We start from the raw sequence: 24,282 nt of genomic DNA on the forward strand, positions 1-24,282 counted from the left end.
GTTTGTTTGTCCAATGTACGTGGCTGGGCAGACTTTGCAGGGTATTTCATAGATCCCTTGGTTTTCCAACTGGATTTTATCCTTGGGGTTTCTGAGGATATTGGCTATTTTTTGGTTGGTGCAAAAGGCTGTTTTGATATTGTGTTTATGGAGGATTTTGCTAATTTTATCTGTAGTGCCCTTGATATAAGGAAGGAGGGCCATGCCATTGTTTTCTTCTGTGTCTTGGTTTTTGGGGGGTGTTTCCTTTTGGATTAGCTTCGTAATCCTGTTTTGCTGGTATCCATTGGCAATTAACACGTTTGAGAGATTCTGTAACTCAGTTGTCAAGTGGTCTTTGTCAGCCAGGCGTTTGGTTCTGGAGATGAGAGTCTTGGCTACGGAGTTTATTTGTGCAGGGTGGTGGTGTGATTGTGCATGTAAGTAGCGGTTGGTGTGTGTTTTTTTCCAGTAGATAGTGTGTCCTAGGGAGCCATCAGGTTTTTTGTAGATTAGGACGTCAAGGAAGGGAACTTCCTCTCTGCCCAGAACATTGGAGGCTATACACCACACCCCCTCTACAGTATTTATAGGAACTCAAACACTGAGATCCTGCTCTGTTCCAGTAACAAGAAGCCGAAAGCACCAGCCTGAAGATGACGAGTGAGACCTCGTCGAAACGTCGCCTAGACACCCCAACTTTTACACGGGAAGACACCCGAGGACACCAAAACCTGCATTCCTGTACCCGTGAAAATCTACGAAAGCATATATATATATATATATATATATATAAAATATGTGTGTGTATGTATGTATATATATATATAGAGAGAGAGAGTATACTATCTTTAGAAGGCAATGTACTGCACAGTAGGGGAAAATGCATTAAAATTGCAAGGGGAAATAAAATAGCCAATACACCAGGGCAGACAAATACAACCAGCCAATAGTAATGACCATTAAAAGCTTGAGAAAATAATTGAGTTTTTAGCAACCAGTGGAGCAACATCCTTTGGAAGCTAATAGAAGGAAATGCTTCCGTCTCAGGAGTGCCTTGGGTGCAGCAGTCTGTGAAAAAACAGTGATGGGGGCACCTCCCGTTGCTGTTGCTTGGGGCACTGCCTGTGCAGCTTTGAGGACGATGGGGAGGGGAAACAATGCAAATCCACAAAGTATTCAATGGGTATAGCTATAGATCTAGATTTAGCAACACATTTGCTAAAATCCGAATGATGCAGAGAAGATTAGCATGTCCCCTGTGCAAGGACAAAATGTGCAAATAACATCAGTGAAGGTCCTTGCCTTAGTTTAGAGGGAAGGTGTGCGTACACACACACACACACACACACACACACACACAAAGACACCAGGGATAGTTGGGTCAGTCTATTTCTCGTCAAAATAATTTGACCTACCGGAGAAGAATGACCCCTACCAGAGAGGAATGGCAAACTAAGCTGTTAGACTATGCTGAAATGGCAAGACTGACCAGGAAACTCAGAGACCAAGAAGTCAAGAAATTCAAGAAATAATGGGAAAAGTTTATAATTTATTTAGGAGACCACTGTAAGCAGATGAAAACATTAGCAGGATTTCAATAACACTTGTAATGTAACAAATATTATTGACAATATAGATAGATACAAAATATAGATTCTGAAATACTATGCAGTTGGAAAGGTTGACAATAGGACCCATGGAGGGGATGGGCGGAAGTCGTGAGATTCAGAGAAATCTCATTTTATGGATATGTATTTGGTATTGTATGTAATTTTTATTTGTAAAATCAAATAAAAATTGTGTGTGTGTGTGTGTGTGTGTGTGTATACACACACATTTCCACATTACCTGTGAATTTATTGTGGTTTGTTTTGTTTTTGTTTGTAAAAAGGAAAATCTGCCCATATTTAAGTACGTAATGTCAGTTATATTTTCTCACTAATTGCATATTTCTGAATATACTTTATCCTGAAATGTGCATTTTTACAGGTTAAGACAAAAACACTGCTGGAGAAGAGTAAACTAAGTTCTGACCCGCCAGTGGTCCTTGGGGTTGCAGCTCAGGTCAGATTTTATTAGAATTTGCAAAGAGCGTGTTCCTCAAACATGGTCTGTGTGTGTCCATGTGTGTAAAATGAAAGAAGCTTCCCATTGCGCAGCATTAAAACACACACACACACAACCTTTAGACCATGTTTTACTGCCTCAGAAAGCTCTGTGGTACTTGTCTCAGGTTAGGACTGTCCCATACACATTTTCCCTAAAGAACAATTTTAAAAAGGCCAAAGCAAATAAAAAGAAAGAGCAAGCTTAGCTTTCTTTACATCTTTGTTTTTATTATCTTTGCTTTCTGCCTGGCCTGAGGATTTCCTGATCGTGATTACCTCAGCACCACCACCCCTCTCCTGCCCAAGTCTGGAAAACTATTTTTAGCCTGTCTGAAATTTAGTTTGCATTGTATTTTGAAGCAGCAGCTCTTTTGAAGGAGCGGTTCTTTTATTATGTGCTTGTTTCCAGGAGTTATATTTTTTTAAAAGAAAGAAGTCAGAACTCTTGCAGCTTCTTCATTATTTGCAGTCGTGTCGTTCCATATTCTTTGTAGTCATTCTTCTGGGTTTTCTTCTTCCCCATCCCTTCTACACAGAGTTTCTGTAGCAAGTGGCTCCCTTGTTCTGTGGGATTTTAGTTCAAAGGTCGGTCTTCTAGGAAATGTTCCTTTTCTCCTGTCCAACCTAAGAAGGAGCCTCTCAGAACATTTAGAGCTCAGTTGGAAGAGGCTTGTTCTCAGTCTCCTGTTGTGACTTTCATGCTGCAAAATTAGGTGCATAAAGGGAAGGCATTATACTTAATGTTGCATCAGGAACATCATACTGTGCAAAAAGGAGAGGGATTGGTTATAAATTAGCATATGTGAGGAAATAGCATTGTTCTAACTGGGAAAGAAAATATAAAAGTTTAAGTTACATTATTATTTAATTGAATATCTTCTTCCAATAGATCAAGGGTTGCACATGTACTTCGTCAATGCGTACTTAGGTTGCAAATGTGTACTTAGATGCAGCATGTGTGGTATACATGGCATTTAATCTAGTTTGGTAACATGCCCATGGGTCCAACAAGATTGGCTAAATGGCCTAGGGAAAGCAGTCTTACATCCTCCTCCTCCTCATATATTATTTATACCCCGCCCACCTGGGTTTCCAACAAAAGATGAAAAATACATTAAAACATTAGTCATTAAAAACTTCCCTAAACAGAGCTGCCTTCAGATGTCTTCTAAACGCCAGATAGTTGTTTATTTATTTGACATCTGATGGGAGGGGGTTCCACAGGGTGGGTGCCACTACCAAGAAGGCCCTCTGCCTGGTTCCCTGTAACTTCGCTTCTCACAGTGAGGCAACCACCAGAAGGCCCTTGCTGCTGGACCTCTGGGCTGAATAATGAGGGTGGGCTGAGGCTTTACCCTCCCCTTCGCAAGGGCTCATGGAACAGCTTTTTCTCAGAAACCCATTGCATGGACAAGATACTGGGCAGTCTACGGGCCGCAGTGCCCCGGGGCAAAGGCATCCTGTGCTTGTTGGGCTATGAAACGAGGCTTCTTCTCTCTGTGCTCCTCCCAGCATTCATTCCTCCTCTGGTCACTCAGTAGAGGGGCCATTGATTGAAATATTGAAGGAAGTAAAGGTGAACCATTTTTCAAAGGTTACCACTCATTGTTGGAATTAAAGATTGACTTCATAGCTTTCCTTGACATTTCTTCTCACAAGAACGCAGCAGAACTACTGCTGCTCAAAACTTTTCTCCCCCTCCTTTTGGCAATTGGAGCTGGTGGGGGCAGATCAAAGTGACCAGCAAGGATGTTGGTGGTAGGGATGGGGGGAAAAGTATAGAAATTGAGAGAGCTTTCAGTTGGGTAGTTTTCACATGGTCAGTGTTATGTAGGGAGTGTTATTAGTATGTAAGCTTTTCAAAGAGGGAGCCCATGTTGCCGTGAGGAAGCCTGGGAGAAGGCATTTTTAAAAACCATGACAGTGGTACCTTGGGTTAAGTACTTAATTCGTTCTGGAGGTCCGTACTTGACCTGAAACTGTTCTTAACCTGAAGCACCACTTTAGCTAATGGGGCCTCCTGCTGCTGCCGCGCTGCCGGAGCACGATTTCTGTCCTCATCCTGAAGCAAAGTTCTTAACCTGAAGCACTATTTCTGGGTTAGCGGAGTCTGTAACCTGAAGTGTATGTAACCTGAAGCGTATGTAACCCGAGGTACCACTGTACTTGGCCAACTTGAACATTTGATATGGCAATTACAACACACACACACACACACACTCCACTGAAAACAACATAGCCCTCTCCAGAACCAAAATAGCCTAAAAACCAATCACAAAAAGGCCCAACTCACTATTTCATCCATTAAAATGAACAATCGTCTAAAATTTCTATTTTATGCTCAAACCCCTTTTCTATTTGTAGATGTGCAATATGGTTCTAGCACTGCATTTTTAATGCTTCATGAAATCAGTTTTCAAATGTTTATATAGCTCTATTTCTATCTCTGTCTCTATCCGCACGCATACATACTGTAAATACTGTGACTGTCCTGGGCCAAGGAAGTCATTGGCCTCTTCAAGTTTCATAGAAATCAGTGGAACTTGCTCATGCATAGCTAAGCACAAGAATGTAGCCCAGGTTGCATTTCTAATGAAGAACAAGGAGCCCCATCCTCCCCAAACAGCTGTGTTCTTATGTTGAAGAGGCAATGTGTACTCATGTGTTGCCAAACAATGGTGCCATCTGAACTGATGTGGCCTTTTGGATCCTAAGATTTGTTGGCATGGCAAAGCTCTATGGGATGGGGCAGCAATTTTCTAAATTTTCCATCATCAAAGAACCCTTCCCCACATTGACTTCTCCATTTCTCAAGGCCGTTAGACTTAGTGTCCCATGTGCTGCAAGGAAATATTATTTATTTAACCCCTTCCATCCATCGTTAAGAGACGCGGGTGGCACTGTGGGTTAAACCACAGAGCCTAGGGCTTGCCGATCAGAAGGTCGGTGGTTCAAATCCCCGCGACGGGGTGAGCTCCCGTTGCTCGGTCCCTGCTCCTGCCAACCTAGCAGTTCGAAAGCACATCAAAGTGTAAGTAGATAAATAGGTACCGCTCCGGTGGGAAGGTAAATGGCGTTTCCGTGCGCTGCTCTGGTTCGCCAGAAGCGGCTCAGTCATGCTGGCCACATGACCCAGAAGCTGTACGTCGGCTCCCTTGGCCAATAAAGCGAGATGAGCGCTGCAACCCCAGAGTCAGCCACAACTGGACCTAATGGACAGGGGTCCCTTTACCTTTATCCTTCCTAAGATTTATTATGTCATGCTTCATCAAAACTATAAGGGTGACATACAACAAGCTATTAAGAGGGTCAAAAGCACCCTTAAAATGATTGAAGTGTCTCCCTTGCCAGGTTAGTATGAAAGGAAGAGAATAGCACCCTTAAATTGAAGCAGAACACAGCATTTAGAATTCACCGCAAAAAAAAATCAGGACAAGTTGATGGACACCTTTTTGAATAACAAATTCACACTCCATGCCCAAGGAAAAACTTTGCTGGAAAGAAAATGCACTTGGTGCCAGGAGAGGCAGACACTGAAAATCAGTCCAGCTTTTATTTAGGAAAGCCGATGTTCCCCTCAGAACCCTAGGGATACAATACGAAACACCCAGTATTGTAGAACTGGGGAGAGGTTCAGAAAAGGACAACCAGAATTATTATAGGGCTGAAGCAACTTCCCTATAGGGAAAGGTTACAACATTTGGGGGGTTTTACTTTAGAGGAAAAAAATTAGTCAAATGAGAAGTGTAAAGGATTATGTATAATGTGGAGAACGTGAACTGTTCTTGTCCTCTCTCATTTAGGACCATCAAACGATTGAATGTTAGAATATTAGGACAGACGAGGGAAAGTGCAACTATGGAATTTGCTTCCATAAAATGTAATGATAGCAACCAATCTGGATGACTTCCAAAGAAATACATGATGGCTATGTGCTAGCTCCACCACTGGAGGCAATAAACCTCTGTATGACAATTTATGCGGTTTACAACCAGAGAATTGTGGCACTCATGTCATGTTTGTGGGCTTCCCATTGGCTTCTGGTTGGCTACTGTGAGAACAGGATGCTGGATTCAATAGGCATGTCTCAGGATGCTGTCAGCGGCTCATGGCTGGTTGCACAGGAAAGTATAAGGCAAGGAAAAGTTTCTTACCATCCTTTTTTATTTCACTCTTTGCAGAGAGAGGCTATAGAACCCAGCCTCTTAGATAATGGCATTGTCCTGAGTGAATCTCCCCCCCCCCCGTCTCTCCCACTTCCTCCTTCATCATTCTCATTGTCTCTTCTACAGGTGCTTCTAGGTGCCCTCTGTCTTTGAGCTCTTTGCTCTCCTACTTTTAAGGCTTGCCGGGTTCAGGGAGATGGAGGATCTGGAATGCTTTCTAATGACAACGTGTCAGCCAGCTGCTCTGGCTCTCCCATGATCTCCCAACTTTCCCCCTCATCTGCCTCTGAGCTGTGACCTCCATCAAACCACTGTTGTCAATCTATACTGTCTTCCTCAACCTCTTCCCTGGAAGGGTCAGGATGGGGAGGTGGTCTCCACCATTCCTCCTCTGCCCAGTCCCTGACATTCTGTCCCAGAAACTCCAGCAGGTGCAGAATGCTGCAGCGAGGCTCCTCACAGGGTCTCTGCCATGGGAGCATATTCACCCAGTGCTTTTCCAGCTGCACTGGCTCCCGGTGGAGTACAGAGTCAGATTTAAGGTGCTGGTTTTGACCTTTAAGGCCCTCCACGGCCTAGGACCCTCGAACCTATATGCCCCACCTCTCCCAGTATGCCCCATGGAGGACCTTAAGGTCCATAAATAGCAACACCCTAGAGGTCCCAGGCCCTAAGGAAGTTAGATTAGCCTCAACCAGTGCCAGGGCTTTGTTCAACACTGGCTCCAACCTGGTGGAACACTCTGTCTCATGAGACCAGGGCCCTGCAGGATCTGATTTCTTTCCGCAGGGCCTGTAAGACAGAGTTGTTCTGCCTGGCCTTTGGCTTGGAGTCAATTTGATTCCCTCCACCTCTTTTCTTCTTTCCTTTCTCCTCCTGTGATGAGGCTGCATTTTAATGTTTCAATGTTTTAATGTTGTATTTTAATCTTGTTTTTAAGTTGTATTCATTCAATTTGTATTTATGATTGCTTGTTAGCTGCCCTGAGCCCGGCCTTGGCTGGGGGGGGGTATACATAAAATTTATTATTATTATTATTATTATTATTATTATTATTATTATTATTATTATTAGACCTGATCCAGCAGGTCAAGGAACACAAGGGAGGTGTAGAGGAACACACACACACACACACACACACACACGGATGGAAGTTTAGGTGCAAGTAGCTGTGCTAAATATCAAAGTGCTAGAATGTAAGACAATTTCTTCCAGGTTGCAACATGTGTTTGGTGCAACTTATTTTAGCTTTGACTGCTCAGTGTCAGCATTTGCTCTCTCAAAACTGCTTTCAGATGGGTTGCTTAAATGCTTCCAGAAATCTGTAAAGTGAAAGGGTACGTTTTTGAAGAACATCATTGCAGGTGTTGTAGTTTCCTTACATTTCTTTTTTCACACCAACTTTCTATCGATCTGGCAGCAGAAGAAACAATTCGGCTCTGTGGCAGAAAGAAGCACAGATAATATTCTCAATATTTCTTAATGTGTTACAATTTGGAGTGCCAATATTTTTCATAAAGCAAAATATGTTGGACCACAGTTTTCCTTTGCTATAAAATTGAAGTAGGTAAGAATCTGAGGGTACTCATGATGTTACTGGCAAAGCATTTTTAGCTGGCCTGCCTTGCCTTTTTTGGAGGGAAGATTGTATCTGATTTGCTTATTTCAGTCCCAGCTCCTGCCAACCTAGCAGTTCAAAAGCACATCAAAGTGCAAGTAGATAAATAGGTACTGCTCTGGCAGGAAGGTAAACAGCATTTCCGTGCGCTGCTCTGGTTTGCCTAGAAGCGGTTTAGTCATGCTGGCCACATGACCGGGAAGCTGTCTGTGGACAAACGCCTGCTCCCTTGGCCTATAGAGCGAGATGAGCACGCAACCCCAGAGTTGTCCACGACTGGACCTAACGGTCAGGGGTCCCTTTACCTTTTTATTCCTTAATAAAATTATTATTCTTAATAATAATAATAATAATACCCCACCTGTCTGACTGGGTTGCCCCAGCCACTCTGGGCTGCTTCCAAAATATATAAAGACATAATAAAATATTAAACATTTAAAAAAAACCTTCCCTATGCAGAACTGCCCTCAGATGTCTTCTAAGGTTGTGTAACTGCTTATCTCCTTGGCTCTTGGGTCACATAACTCCATAACCTCCAACATTTCTCTGATGAAAATAGGGATGTCCTGAGAAAAGAGGGACATTCCAGTATCAAATCAGAAACCAGGATGGCTCTTGTAAAACCGGGACTGTCCTTGGAAAATAGGGACACTTGGAGGGTCTGTGTTTGTGAGCATCCTGCCTTTCATGCTTCACCTTTCATGCTGCCCTTCAGCTGGGCTTTCTAGTAAGTATGGGAAAGTGAGGAGGCCTGTGCCTGACAGCTCTTCATCTGTGTGTGCTTTTAAAGTGAAGCCTTTTTTACTTTAAAGAAATCAGTGCTAAACGGTGTTTTGTAAAAGAAAAGCAAGGGAGAAAGGAAGGAAGGAAGGAAGGAAGGAAGGAAGGAAGGAAGGAAGGAAGGAAGGAAAGGGAAAAAAAGAACTACAAAGGAAATTCTCTTAAAAACAAAAACAGCGAGCACACTGATATTAGGCACTCGGTTGCTAGTCTCCCTGACTTTCTGTGTTTTAATGAAGTTGAATGGTAGAGAGGTCCCTCTTTCTATGGGGGCTTTTACAGATCAGAAGGCTGCAGAGTGCTGGATAAACATTAAACGGATAGAAGAAAACATCCCACATCGAAAAATGATCAAGAAATAAAATGCCTGCAGAAAGACTCAGGAAAAAAATGGAAGCCTCTTTTGCAGGGAAACTAAACTTTTGAGAAATTGGATGAGAGATTTTGGCAAGTGTCAGAAACAGCAGGATGCGGAACAGCTGAGGCCGGTCTTTCCCACCTGTTTCTGGGTGGTAGCAGCAGCAGGGCTGGTGCCAGACCACCTGAGCACCAGAGCACTTTCACTGCAAGCATAATTGCAGGCCCCCCTAAGCTTGCTTCTCATCTGCCTGCTCATTTGCCGGCCCACCTGGGAGGTCTGCAGGTTGGAGAGGAGGAAGGAAATGAATGGATCTCTCAGGCTGATGATGGAGGATTATGTAGATCATCTAGGTATACCATGTGTGGGTATCTGTGTGGGTGAGAGAAAGAGATTTCTTTCTCTATCTGAGCATGAGAATGAGATATTTGGCATATGTATATGATGATGATGATGATGATGAATACCCAACCCATCTGGCTAGGTTTCCCCAGCCATTCTGGGTGGCTTCCAACAAAAGATAAAAAACACATTAAAACATCAGTCATTACAAACTTCCCTTAACAGGGCTGCCTTCAGATGTCTTCTAAACATCAGATAGTTGTTTATTTATTTGACACATGATGGGAGGGCGTTCCACAGGGTGGGTGCCACTACTGAGAAGGCCCTCTGCCTGGTTCCCTGTAATCTTACTTCTCACAGTGAGGGAACAGCCAATGCCTGGGCTCCGTAAAGCCAGGAGTTGGGGGGGAAGCGATGTGCGTCAAAAGCTGAGAGAGATGAGGTTATGCAACAAGCAGAGTGCAGGAGGCCAATGAAAAATGGCTAATGTCTATTTGAATTGAATGCTACGCTTCTGGAGAACGCCAGGCCCTCTTGGAGTATAATGAAGGGCAGCCCTTTATTGTAGCCTCGGACTAGACATATTTATTAGTAAACCACATATCATAAAGACACTGCAATCTCCACTGTGCCTAATTTCCCCAAGGAAGCACAGGTGGGTAAAGCACATCAGGAATTCCTAGAATCTCACACAGCTGTGGGGACTGGGCTGGCATGTAACAATATAAAGTAGGACACATGGCCACCCTACCTGTTTAAAACTCCGGGAAGGTTTGAGATCACATCTGAATTCTGCAGAAAGCCCCTCCCCCCCCCGATATTTTTTGTAAAGTCGCTTATCTTGGGACCTCAGTGGGTTGGACGATGGGGGTGGAGACTCTCCTTCAGTATGGGGGAGCAGAGTATGCAGTCTCTGACCTTAAAAGTTAGACGAGTCATCCGTTCTGCAGGTAGCTTATCATCTGCTGCCTGAGTGGCCCACATGCAGTCTAGATCAGATTGCAATCTGTAGGATCTGATTTCGTATGCTGATAGTCTTCCATGACAGCAAAAGAGGCAACATCTTCAAAGAAGAGCCATCGCCCAGTGCTAGGGCATCTGTTTGCATGCAGAAGCAGAGGCGTAGCATGCAGGGCCAGGGAGGCCATGGCCCAGGGCACAAAATTCTGTGGGGGCAGGACCAGGGACCCCTATGCAGGCACTGGCTTCCATGGGGATCTCCGCCCCACCCTGGCAGAGGTGGCAGAGCAGTTCAGGGCCACGATGAGCAGCATGGGTGGAAGGAGGTGGGCAAGGGGTGGCCCCAACGTGGCTCAGTCCAGCACACCTCTCTGCAGAAGTCGGAGGGATTTGACTGCCAAGAACCACGTCAGTCAGCTGGGCTCCCCCCATGCAGGCAGGCAGGTGATGCAGCATGCCCCCCCTTGATTTTGAGGGGTGCTATGGTGCCATAGCATGCTCTCCCTAAAATGAGAGCACGTGTTGCGGTGGGGGCTGCCAGGCCAGCCCTTTGTTGCCAGGCAGGTTAATGGTTATTGCCTGGCGCAACAATTGGCTGACCGGGTTGCTGGGGCAAATTGCATGTAGCAAATTAGGTGGGTGGGACCATAGGCTTTAAATATTGGGGCACACTGCTTCTGCTTTCTCTTTCGCAGAGTGCACTGGATCACCCGCCCGCCCGCCCTGTGTCATGGGGTCATCTGCCATTGGGGCAGGGACCTAGTAGGAATTTAGTCCATTTGGCGGATTGGCTGGTGCCATTTGGTTTTTGCCTACTACCTAGCAATTTGTCACAACTTGTAAGGTTGCAGTTAGGCATTGGTTATAAAAATTGGTGGTGGAGGGGTCAGGATAGGCTGTGCCTGCCCCTCCAATGGTGCTGGAAGGGAATTCCGTTAAAGGAATCCTGGGCCTTGCCACGATTTCGTCCAATCCCTGAAATGGGACCAGGGCCAGCAAGCCTTGGGGAGCTGGTTGGGTGAGCGGTGAGGGACTGTCGCTCAGCTCAACTGATCCCCAACATTGTTTTCCCTTCACTGGCTTCCGATGGAGTTTGGAAAGTCAGTTCTGTCCCAGGTGGGGGGACAGATAGTCATAACCAATGTCTAAGCAACCACTCACAGATTGTGGCCAAAATAGTGCCAAAAACCCTTAAACTAAAATTACATGTGATTTGTGAATTATTTTGAGGGGTGGCTTGGGGACCTCCACATGCAACGCCCAACCTGGGCACTGGCAACCAACACAACGTCGCTGTGCAGGAGGTTCCAGGTTCAATCTCTGCCATTGCTAGGTACCCTTGCCTGTAATCCTGGACAGCTGCTGTAGGTCAGTGTAGACAGTACCGAGTTAGATGATCCAAATGATCTGACTCAATATAAGGGAGCTTCCTTTGTTCCTAATCAGTAAGCAAATAGTAAGCAAATAGCTTTAACTCAGGCCTGCCCCTCCTTGCTTCTCGAACCTCCTTCTGGTTCTGCCCAAGTACAAGAATGTTGTATTAGGCAAACCTTGACACAGATAATATATGTGTACATATAAATAATCTCGCATCGCCATCAGTATCTGATGTGTGGTAACTTAATTTCCCCCTTGTTGGCAAGTTGATAGTTGGCAAGTTGTTGTCATACCAAGCAGTTTTGTGTGTCTGATGTGGTGTGCAGACACTTGGCTGTTCTTCGACTAAAGCCTTAACCCATCTTGAGGATCTCTCTTAAATACAGTAAACAAATTGCAGGCTCTAACCATTTCTCAATGCAGTCGCCACAAATCAAAGCCTATTATTAGCTGTGGTTGGTATGTTTTAAAACCAAGAGTTGTTCCTTGTATAGTTCTCCGTGTCTAATCATGCAGGAAGATGCTTTCATAAGCAGTTCTATTGCCATGAGACAACAGCCATTTTTCATAGATCATCTGCCCTAAAATATATCTTTCCCAAATGAACCCTTTTAAAATAGTGTCTAGAGGGGGTTAATAAAACAAGAACCACCAATGCCAAATTGGCTTTTTTTGAAGCACCAGGAAGGGAATTACTGGTACATAGACCTGAGATGGGGATAGATGGGAGAGTGTGCTTCTTATCCACATCACTTCAATTTCCACATTAATCTCATGATAATGAAGGTGATTATTTTAAAAGCTCTTTACATACAAAGCTGTTTAAGAATGTATTTTCTCTTAACCCGCTAACCATATTTTTAAAATCTCAAAATATGCATTTCTAACCACAGTCCTTTTGAGTGCAGATTTGTGCCACAGCATTCAGAGAAGTGCAAACTCCAAAGGATATGCTATTATGTAAATACTATTCTGATTTATATAGATCCTTTTTGGTGGCCACAAGCAGCATCGTGACAGCTTATTGGTCCAGGAGTTGAGTCTTCCGGGATAGTTCATATCAGAATATGCAAACAGCACTTTCTTCCAGCATCCATAGCAGAGATAACTGGCTATACTGACATTGCTGAATGCTGTAAAGGAGAGGTCAATAGCCCAGAGCCTCTCAGAGTATTCTGTTGAGAAGGTTAGAGGTCAGAGTCTTTGACAATGTGCTATTAGTTACCACCAGTGATGGAAGCAATTGCTTCCTGGGGTCCCCATACACACTGCCAATATTCTAAGTTCAATGGGGTATATGTGAAAAAATTTCTAGAACTCCATTACATTTTGTTAGTGCACTGCTCCTGCCTGTAAACCACTCAGGACTAGGCTACCTGAGAGAACACATCATCCCATGTAGATCTGCTTGATCACTGAGATTAGCAAGGGAAGCCTTCCTGGTTATATCATATCAAACATATACACTCCTTGTGGGGACAAGATGAAAGACATTATTTGTTGTGGCCATCACTCTATGGGACCAACTCCCCTCAGAAGTTAGACAAGCACTGGCAATACAATGCTTCTGGTGTGTTTTATTTATTATTATTATTATTATTATTATTATTATTATTATTATTATCATTATCATTATCATCATCATCATCATCATCATCATCATCAATTATGAAAATCATTATTCATTTCAAGGCCCTCCCATCATATGTCAAGGAAATAAACAACTAAGTGACTTTTAGAAGACATCTGAAGGCAGCCCTGTTTAGGGACCTTTTTAATGTTTGAGATTTTATCACTTTTTTATTATTAATATTCTGTTGGGAGCTGCCCAGAGTGGCTGGGGAAACCCAGTCAGATGGGCAGGATATAAATAATAAATAAATCACCATCCTCTGCATTTTGCTCAATTTCTTCTGCTGATCCTATCTCGAATTTTGCCCACAATTTCGTTCGTTTGCAGTGCTTTACTGAATAGTCCAAAAAGGGCTCCATTCTTCTACAGTCAGTTCATTGTATAAATTATGTTTCATGTAGTATGCTGTGTTAATTTTTTTGGCATTTTAATTCCTCTCCCTTAATTCATAGACCATCATATTTTAAATCCATAAGTGGTGTACCAACAATTAGACATAAATGTTGCTCCCTTTCCCCAATGGCTCTCCTGGAATTGTAAATCAGGGTTGCCAACTGATCTGGTGGGGAGGAGGAAGATGCAAGGCTTGTTCTAACTTGCTCTGACTCTAAAAGCAGAGTGAGGCAAACAGCTGTGTGGGTGCTTTTCACAACATGGTTAATAAAAGCTCACTTGCTAATGTCACCATATCACTAAGTGGTAAAAGGTGTGAAGAAAGTTTACAGAATCTAAGTTGCTTGCTGAGAAGTAAACTTATCATGTTTTACTCTCTTAAGAGGGTGTCATAAGCAGCACACACAGAGAGACACATACACAAAATACCTGTTTTAAAGTTGTTCTGAAACTGGTGCTGTTGGAAGGTGGCTGTTACTTTTCATCGGTAATAAATGGTGTCGCAGGAAATGCCCAGTGATATATGAGATTGATTGTGTGAAAACTGTATAGAGGGTCACAAGATTGCTTCTCTGTTATTCTGGTGTTGCTCCTGTGATTTTAACGGCAGCTTGACATACAGAAATCAGACGGGGAAAGCTTTTTTATATATATAATTTCCAATCTTTGTGCTCAGAAAAAATGGATCTGGTAAACACCTCTGTGTTAAAGGCACAGGGGGAAGGTTCAACAAAAAGAGCTGATGGGAACTATGAAGAGGACCCAGTTCAAAACAAGCCTCCTGTTTCTACTAATTGTTGTTAAAAAGGTAGAGGTAAAGGACCCCTGACAGTTAAGTCCAGTCGTAGATGACTCTGGGGTTGCGGCGCACATCTCACTTTACAGGCTGAGGGAGCTGGTGTTTGTCCGCAAACAGTTTTTCTGGGTCATGTGGCCAGCATGACTAAGCCGCTTCTGGCGCAACAGAACACCAAAACCAGAGCAGTGCACAGAAACGCCATTTACCTTCCCACTGGAGCGGTACCTATTTATCTACTTGCACTTTTTGGCGTGCTTTTGAACTGCTTTGTTGACAGGAACTGGGACCGAGCAACGGGAGCTCACCCCGTCACAGGGATTCGAACCGCCGACCTTCTGATCAGCAAGCCCAAGAGGCTCAGTGGTTTACACCACTATTAACTGTTGTTAAGAGGCACCAATTTGTTGGGGTTTAAGAAGTTACACTTCATTCCGCCCTTGCAAGTTCCCAGGGTGGATTTGAAAAACAAACCGGTCCAAAAATTTTCTGTACGTTAGGTTCCCCATACAGGAATCAATCCTGCACTCCCTCTCCTCTAGCCTTTTCAATCAGTTAGGTCCCCTATAGCAGTAAGCAACTGGTGACCAATTATCTTTTGTTCAGTTGGCAACATTCCAATTACCCTAGCTATATAGTCATATAGGGACGCGGGTGGCGCTGTGGGTAAAAGCCTCAGCGCCTAGGGCTTGCTGATCGAAAGGTCGGCGGTTCGAATCCCCGTGGCGGGGTGCGCTCCCGCTGCTCGGTCCCAGCGCCTGCCAACCTAGCAGTTCGAAAGCACCCCCGGGTGCAAGTAGATAAATAGGAACCGCTTACTGGCGGGAAGGTAAATGGCGTTTCCGTGTGCTGCGCTGGCTCGCCAGATGCAGCTTTGTCGCCCTGGCCACGTGACCCGGAAGTGTCTCCGGACAGCGCTGGCTCCCGGCCTCTTGAGTGAGATGGGCACACCAACCCCAGAGTCTGTCAAGACTGGCCCGTACGGGCAGGGGTACCTTAGCCTTAGCCTATATAGTCATAACTCGGGTTACTATATACCTTCAGGTTGCATTTTTTCGGGTTACGGACGTGCCAAAATCTGGAAGTACTGGAATGGGTTACTTCTGAGTTTCGGCGGTTGCGCATGCACAGAAATGCTAAATCGCACTTTGTGCATGTGCAGAAGCCTCGAATAGGAACCCATGCATGTGCAGATGTGCTGTGGGTTGCAAACACTGCAGGTTGCAAACGTGCCTCCCGCACGGATCACGTTCACAACCTGAGCTTCCACTGTATAAGAAATGCTTGGCTCCATATCATTCTCCACACATTATAAAATCTTTTGAATCTTTCCATTATGTGAGACAAGGTTTTCTCAGGAGTTGTGTCTCTGCTGTGGAGTGTCTCTTCAAAAAATAAAACATGGACAATTTAGTATTGTTATCCACCCTGGTGAAATGGAATTCCATTCCATTTATGAACCACTTCTCATCAAACACCTCAAAGAGATTTAAAAGCTAAAACAACAATATAAAATATATAACGCCATTTCATGTAGAACAAACATTTTAAACCATTTCAGATAGGAACACCCCCCCACACACACACTATTCCTTACTTTCTTAATAAAAATAAGTATCCTGTCACAAAGGCTAAAAAAAGAAAATTGCACCTAGAAGCCAACTAAGGCCACATCTCATTTAAAGCACTCTTGTACCACTTTACAGTCATGATTTTCCCCAAAGATTCCTGGGAACTGTAGCGTGTTATGGTTCCTAAGAGTTGTTAGGAGACCCCAATTTGCCCCACAGAGCTACGATTCTCAGTGTAGTTTAATCACCATCCCCTCTTCACAGGAAACTCTGGGAACTGTAGTTCTGTGAGGGGAACAGGAGTACTTTAAATGTATGATGCAGCTGTGGCCTAAGAGCCAAAACCATGGCTCAGACATTTTAGCCTCTATTGGGAGCATCTTTAAGTGCTGCTCATCTGCATAATAGCCCAGCTTCAGTCTCAAATGGGAGCCATGTAACTCAGCCCTGACTGAGTGTCTCAGGAGCCGAATTGACACCATATGTGCAGAAACAGCTTCCCTGCTTCCCACTGGGGCCAGGAGCAACCAGCAAGAAAAAGAAGTTCATAGCACTGGCAAGGAACTGGTCTGCAGCGCTTGTCAGGAACGCACCAACTTGTGTTGCAGTCGCTGGAAGCGATTCTCCAAGCTGTTCCCCAACTGTTATTATTATAGACATGAGAAGCATTGATGGCACCAAAGAGTTGTTGCATGAGCTATTTGTACCCAATACTAGTGGCTGTGAGCAGTTTTGTTATAAATTGGTCAGTAAATTCCTTTCCCCACCTCCTTTATTTCAGCAGTGTTTTCAGCATCTGTTGAAATCAGCAGGAGAGCAAAACAATGGAATAAAATGTGAGCGATCGTGCAATTTACAATGGTTTAATCATGCTAGCACGATATGAATCAGTATGCCTCAAGCGTGAGGGTTAAAAATCAATACAAAGTAATTTCTAGGGTATAGTGGAAAACATCTATAATAATTGAAGAGATGTTAAATAGGGCAACACATTTCGAATGCAGTGCCCCAAACAAAAAGAAAGCCCTCTTTGCATAAATTTTGACACACTTGTTAATAAGCAACCACTTATTTTTTTATTTTTTTGCAGTAAGCAATTATGTTAAGGCTTTGAACTTGCCCGTTGTTGCTACACCAAAACAATTATTTTTATTCTGGTATGCAATACGATTAAATTCATGTTGGATTTCCTTCAGAAGTCTTCAATATATTCTTATTGGAAATGGTGGTGTAGTCATTCCATGGGTCTTCGTTCTCTGTTTTGTCCTGTTCTTCCTCTTATTCCATTTTAGCATAACCCTGTTTGATACTGCTATTCATTCCCATATTAAGAAATGTGTTTTCTGCAGCATCAGTTGGTTTAGTTCAGAAGGCATGAAGCCTAGGGACAACACAATGTGTATGTGGAAGTGATTTAGAAGAACCTAGATTATGTTTGGCACAGCATAGGAAATCTTCAGTTCATTCCCAAACTTCACGATGGATATGCATGGAATTGGATACGGGGCTCATGCAAAAAAAAACAACAAACCAAAACCAGAGTAGAGCCTGAATCTGCTTAAATTGACTAATGGGACTTCTGTCTCTGTCCCTGGTTATGTCACAATCCCCCATTGCTTGCATTGCATTCATGTTAACAGGATTCAAGAGCACATATGGACGTTCAGTTGTGGGGGTATCGCCTCTGCATTTGATTCCAAGTATCTTAACAACAGATCCTGAAAATGCAAAATTTGTCTTCTTACTAAGGTTTCCCTCCATGTAAAGCATATTGAACTGATATCTTGAGATCTGGGGGGGGGGGGGTATTTAAAAAGTGCTGCATGCTTGGATGAGTCTCTTACTCTGCCTTACCTACCTTGTCCTGAAATGATGACTGGCAGACGAGGGAAGAAAATAATCCCTTTCCTCATTCTCTACCTTATCACTCACTTTTAATGATAGGGGATTGTCAATGTGATGTCAGCTGTCTAGATACTGCATTGCAGATGTGAATATTTTAAGTTGAGAACTCCTTAGTTCTGCGAGCCGTATGCAAAGAAGGAACGTAAGACCATTAGAAACTGAAAAAGCAATGGGTACATGGTTCATTATGACTTACACTGAACACTTTCCTCACTCCTATTTAAATGGGACTGGTGTGAATTGGATTTTGGGAAAACCTAAACTATTGACTTGAGAGGAAAATGCATGGTGATTAACAGCATTTGGCCTGCTCGAAGTTTCCATTCCGGGCTTAGGGCTCACCACCCAGGAAAGGGCATGGAAACTAAGTACAAGGGCACTCAATGGAAATGAGAATGTCAAAGGTCAACATTGACTTTTGAACAAATGCCATCTCAGGATTGGCAAATAAATACTGACAGGAAGGTTGCAGGCCTGTGTCACTCATTGCCCCAGGAGGAGCAGTGCTGGTCAGGAAGAAGGATTTCCCGCAATCTGGATGAGGCAGAGAGGAAGGACCAGGCTGGACACATGTCTTCCTGCTCCTCAAGTGTCACTCAGTAATGGGCAGATTGGCCCACTTCCATTCCATATCAGCTTTGCTTGCAAACAGCAAGAAACTGCCAAAGAGGAATGTGTAAATTTCTGTATGAAATAAACCTTCTAAACCTCTACAGAATAGGATATTGGGGAATTGATAAAACAGAGTTGTATTTCTACGTGGGTGCAACTCTTAAGCTGAATTATAGGATTAGGGCTAATTTATTCATTATTCATTTGGAAGCCTAAATTTTGACTGAAATTGGGTGTTTATATGTGGAACTGTATACACAGCAGCAATTAGAAAAGTAATACATAACATTTTTTGAAGCTCTTTCTTTTTAGACTGCTCTGTCTTTTCACTAATTGAATGTCAGAATACCCCTATGGGGATAGCTAAGTAAATACTATTATGATTTATATAGATCCTTTTCAGTGGCCTCAAGCAGCATTGTGGCAGCATGCGGGGAACTAGAATATTAACATGGGGACTACAAAGGCACTATGTTTGTTCTCGTGATGCCTGGAGTTCTCTAAACGAGGCAACCTATCTCCCCATACACTGAGCTCCTCTGGCTGGACGAATTGGGGCAATATACATCTTCCTAATTATTTTTGAATCAGATCACCGTGGAATGTATCTAAGGCTTGGGGATCCAGGAATCACAAAAACAGAATGGGGTAGCATTCTGTAGGCTGAGGTAAGTCATTTGGAGAATATAGAAGTAGGCATTGAGATGAAAACACATTTAGAAAAACCACCCTTGATTTTCAAAACTGCAAGTTGGCACCAAGTGTGTAGTCCATAGCTACTCACAACTCTTCAGGAGCAGAATAACTTACATATTCTGGTATCTCCTTCTAAGTTCTTTTCCTCCTGTCCCAGCTAAAAGAAACTTTTGTAAGAGTTGCACAGCCATTAATGTTCAACACCCAATTTCCCACCTTGATTTATTTGTATGACTAGTATAATAAATCCACTTTCAGAACCATCTGTTCTGAATTTCATAGATACCATCTAGTTGTTAGGTTGGTTTTCCCCACCCCAATTCAGAGAAAGTGCATCAAATTTCTATGTAAGGATTGGTGGGTTGCTTCAGACCTTCTTCCAGATTTCTCTCCCCGCCCCCCCAGCCATGAATATTTTGCTAACAGAGACTTTCTGGACAATGTGAGAAGCATTGGCTAGATAATTCTTGTGAGTGGTGATGGTCTAGACTAGATTTTCTCAATCTTGAGTCTGCAGGTGTTGTTAGACTACAACTCCCACCATCCCTTGCTAGCAGGACCAATGGTCAGTAACACTGGGAGTTCTGGTCCAACAACATCTGGGGACCCAAGGTTGAAAAAGGCTGGTCTAGACATTGCATCTCATACGGTGTTTCTTTTTGGTGGGGAGGGAGCGGATGCATCAAAATGCAGTATTTCATAAGAAACAACGGGGTAGATATGGATTGTTCAGTCACCATTTCTCAAGGCAGTGATGGAAGTGCAGTGAATGCAGAACAAATGAGAGTGTTGTTTTCAGAGACATCATCCTTGCTCAGCTGAGATGGAAATCCACTTGAAGAAACAGCTATGTGGTTTTGTAACAGCACTGGGAGTATTTATTATATACATACCAGTTAAAGAAGCATCTATCAAAGACTGACAAATGCTTGTAAACACTGGGTTGAGGCTTAAATTTTTCCTTTTATTGCTTCCACTATTGCAGTACTTAGTGTGTGGTTTAATGGGTCACCTAGTGTTTTGAGAAGTCTTGGGATGAGACCATAGTATATATTTCCCCTGGGCATCCTTTGGACATCTGAGCTGGGAGACATTCCCCCTTTCCTGATGAACTTGCTTATTTGAGCTTTTTGTTTGATTTTAAAGGAAAGATTTGCCAGATGTCAGTCTATGTTCCCATATGGTGGACTTTGCTCTTGTCAGATAAGGTCAGGTTCAAACAAACATAGAAGAGGCCAAAGGCCAAGTTTTCAAAATACCTGCATCTGTTACCAGCCATTTATTAATGGCTACTCTTAACATCCTGAATAGTACACTGTAAAATTTTGTTTATTAGTTAATTGCATTTCTATTTCACCCTTCATCCTAAAGGAACCCAGGGCAACAGATACCAAAGTGGCAAAAAACACACACACACACAAAAAAAACAATTAAATTTGCATTTATTGGATTCTGCTTATGAATTGCTTCCCATACATCATCTCAAAGTGAATTTACAGGGGGGGAACATCAGTAATTAAAATAATTACAAACAATTCCATATGTAAAAACACTTTACAATCCAATGCAGATTGGGATAAAAGGCTTGTTGAAAATGGGAGGTCTTCAAAATTAAAACAAAAAAACATGTTTAGAACAAAAACATCTAAACGCATTGGCATGAAAATGCTAAAGTATGCATGACATGGGACAAATAATAATAATAAAACGAAAACAAAAGACAGCCCTTCAGGGAAAGTGGATTGTGAATTGAAAAATAGATGTATATGCAGCACAGAAATGGATTTGGTAGGCATACCATGCTAAAAGCATAGCAATCTCTGCCATTTTCAAAAAGAGTATAAAGCATGACGTCTTTCCTATGAAAGGCATGACTTCACTGCAATTCACAATTTTCTAACTATGCCAGTAAAGGCCATGTTTACCCTTCGAAGCTACAAACTACACCAAGAAGTGGAGTGGATTATAACACAGTTGTCATTCCACCATGGCACTGGAACCATCTCTGGGGACCTGGGCACCCACAATTTTTCTGTTGTGTGGGGCCCAAGTTGGTGATGCTACACCATGTTTTGATACACTACAGTCCCACAGGTTCAGACCTGGTTTGTGGGAATCATGGGAGAAGAACAAGCCAGATGGGAAGTTATGATGAGATTGGAGATGGGCAGGACTGACATGGGGGTTCTCGCATGATCTGTGCCTCCCATTCTTCCAGCCAGACCTAAACCTGTACTGGTACTGAATGCACACCTGCTGCCACACATACAGTTCCCTCTGCTACTCCATCACGTTGTTCTGTTGTTATGTCATGGTGCTCCACATTTCCCTTTCCTTGCTCTTGCTGTCAGTTATGTGGACAGGGAAACGACAAACGGAACATAGGAAGCTGCCTTGTCACAAGCCATACCATCTGTGCATCTTGCTCAGTAATGTTGGCAATGCCTGGCAGAAGGTGCTAGAGGTTGAACCTGAGGACCTTCTGCATGGAGATTGTTATGTATTCAGTGGTCTGTGTTTGCCTGAGCTTGAGTCTGGACTAAAGATTCTGAGCCCCTGTGTTCTAATTTGATACATGATATCCAATCACAGAACGTTTCAGGATTTGGGCCTCTGCCTCTGGCCCTTAAACTCTGAGTTTTGTGTCTATACCCCGCAACCACCCCCTCGTAGAAGGATAAAACACACCAGGACACAGATATTAGGTTAATGTTAATTGGGCAAATTTAGGCCACAACTTTATTGATTACAGAATGTGAGCGGTAATTGGCTTAGGCATTGAATGGACCCGACCATATCTGACTCCTGCCCATTGTGCAGGGAGTCCGGTAAGGGTAAACCACCAGAATGGGGAGCGCCGTCAATGCAGACCAACTCGAGCTCCCCCAGGTATTCCCGATGGGGTCATGTCATGGCCCTAGCCCCACCCCGGGCTTCGGACAAGATCCACACACTCGGATTCCTTTAATGGAATACTCTTAAGCTTGGAGGGGCAGGTGATGGCCACAGCTCCCCACCCCCATCAAAAGGTCAAACAATGCCTAACCGCAAAACCTTACAAAGTTTTGATGATTGCTACGAGGTAGGCAAAACCCAAATGGTCCATGCCAACTCTGCCAAGTGAACAAATTCCTACCAGGCCCGTTAATGGTGATCAACCAAGGTCCATAGCAAGGCCAATGAAAACCTGCAAAAGAGGGAGGGAGGGAGGGAGATTGAAGAAGCGAGCCAAGAGGAAGCCCTCCGGCTCACGCCTCCACTTAAATAGTCCCGGCCACGCCCCCACCAGCCAGCTGATTGGGTGGCTGAGTGCTGACATGGCCAGGATCCCCAGGGCAACATGGGACTTTGTACCCCACCCCTGGGGAGGAGTGGGTGGCCACGCGGTCCACGGCAACTCCTCTCCACTATGAAGTGGAGCAGATTTATGATTCGCAGCTTGGAAGTTTAGACAGCCAATCATGTTGGGAGTGGGAGTGGCCCAGACTTTCAGAAATGTATTTAAGCAGTTGCTTTGCCCCTGTTGTCCAGTTCTGTTAGTTCAAGAAGGGTTCTTGCTGTTATCACTGTGTCTTGCCTTGTGGGAACCCACCTACACTTCAGGGATGTTCTGCAATCACTGCGATATCACAATGCAGGTGTGGATGACATTGCAAAAGCAGAGAAGGGACATAGACAACTGTCTGCTGTTGTCAAGAGTGCATGTGAACTTATGAGCCTTAAGCAGTTCTTGAACTACATGAAGCACTGAAGATAAGATTGCTGGTCTATTTCAAGCCCAGTGAACTGTTTTAAATTTCACACAGGATGAGGCAAATCTAAACCAGGTTTTACAGATGATTACTGCACACACATAAACCTTAGCATAAATTTTCCCAAGGCTTCCCTTGAAGCGGGGTCTGGCCACAATAAAATGCAGATAAAACATGATACACCTTTTCAGTGTTTCATAGTGAAGAAGCCTTTTGTCTTCTGTTGCAAAGCCTCTTTTGTAAAGAGCACTTTAAAATTGGTGAAGCTTTGTCATTAAACAGAGTGTCTTTTATTTATCCCATTGGAACCTTCCATTCCTTTAAGAGTAACATGCATATAATTTCCACAGAAACCTTGTGGAGTAGGTTAAACTGAGAGATAATGATTTGCGCACTGGTACCCAGTTGCTAAGGGACACGGGTGGCGCTGTGGGTTAAACCACAGAGCCTAGGACTTGCTGATCAGAAGGTCGGTGGTTCAAGTCCCCGTGACGGGGTGAGCTCCTGTTGCTTGGTCCCTGCTCCTGCCAACCTAGCAGTTTGAAAGCACGTCAAAGTGCAAGTAGATAAATAGGTACCGCTCCGATGGGAAGGTAAACGGCATTTCCGTGCGCTGTTCTGGTTCTTCAGAAGCAGCTTAGTCATGCTGGCCACATGACCCAGAAGATGTACACCGGCTCCCTCGGCCAATAAAGCGAGATGAGTGCCGCAACCCCAGAGTCGGCCACAACTGGACCTAATGGTCAGGGGTCCCAGTTACTAAATCTGGATTTGAGCCTCATCATGGTTTAAAACTCAGATTTGAGCCATGGTCCAGCATTCTGATTACTGTAATATATTGGTCCTTGGGCCAGAATGAGACAATATGAAGGATATTGGGTACCTCCAAAATCAGCAGTTTCATCAACCTACCTTCTCTCATATACTGTGTGCTACAAAGTGCATAAAATAATATGTGCTCCAAATTTCCTATCCTCACTTCACTTCCGAACTGGCAAAGGTGGGGCACCAAGTCACACAGCATGTATTTTATATTAATGGGCACAACTGGGAGACAATTTTCAGCAGTAGCCTGAAAATTATACATCCATGACATAATTCCAGCCTCTGCCAGTTATTATGCCTTACAAATGTATATAGCATTAAAAAAATTAGTCAACTGCATCGTAGCTTTTCTATGCAATGTTTACAATTTTGTACCTGAAATCCTTCTCATGAATAGGTCCCCTTTGC

At 43.6% G+C, this 24,282-nt stretch overlaps 1 long non-coding RNA gene across 1 annotated transcript; it reads right to left on the minus strand.

Annotated features, from left to right (window-relative positions):
* Positions 1-2,292: 2,292 nt before the first annotated feature.
* LOC309339918 lies at positions 2,293-11,745 on the minus strand. The gene is made up of 4 exons (XR_014155657.1): positions 11,658-11,745; positions 9,283-9,384; positions 7,598-7,695; positions 2,293-2,791 (listed from the first exon to the last, which is right to left on the minus strand). It is a non-coding gene; the product is annotated as an uncharacterized lncRNA (long non-coding RNA).
* Positions 11,746-24,282: the final 12,537 nt, after the last annotated feature.

This window comes from Podarcis erhardii (genome assembly GCF_964252035.2).
Source record: "Podarcis erhardii genome assembly, chromosome: 4".
Taxonomy (NCBI): Eukaryota; Metazoa; Chordata; class Lepidosauria; order Squamata; family Lacertidae; genus Podarcis; species Podarcis erhardii.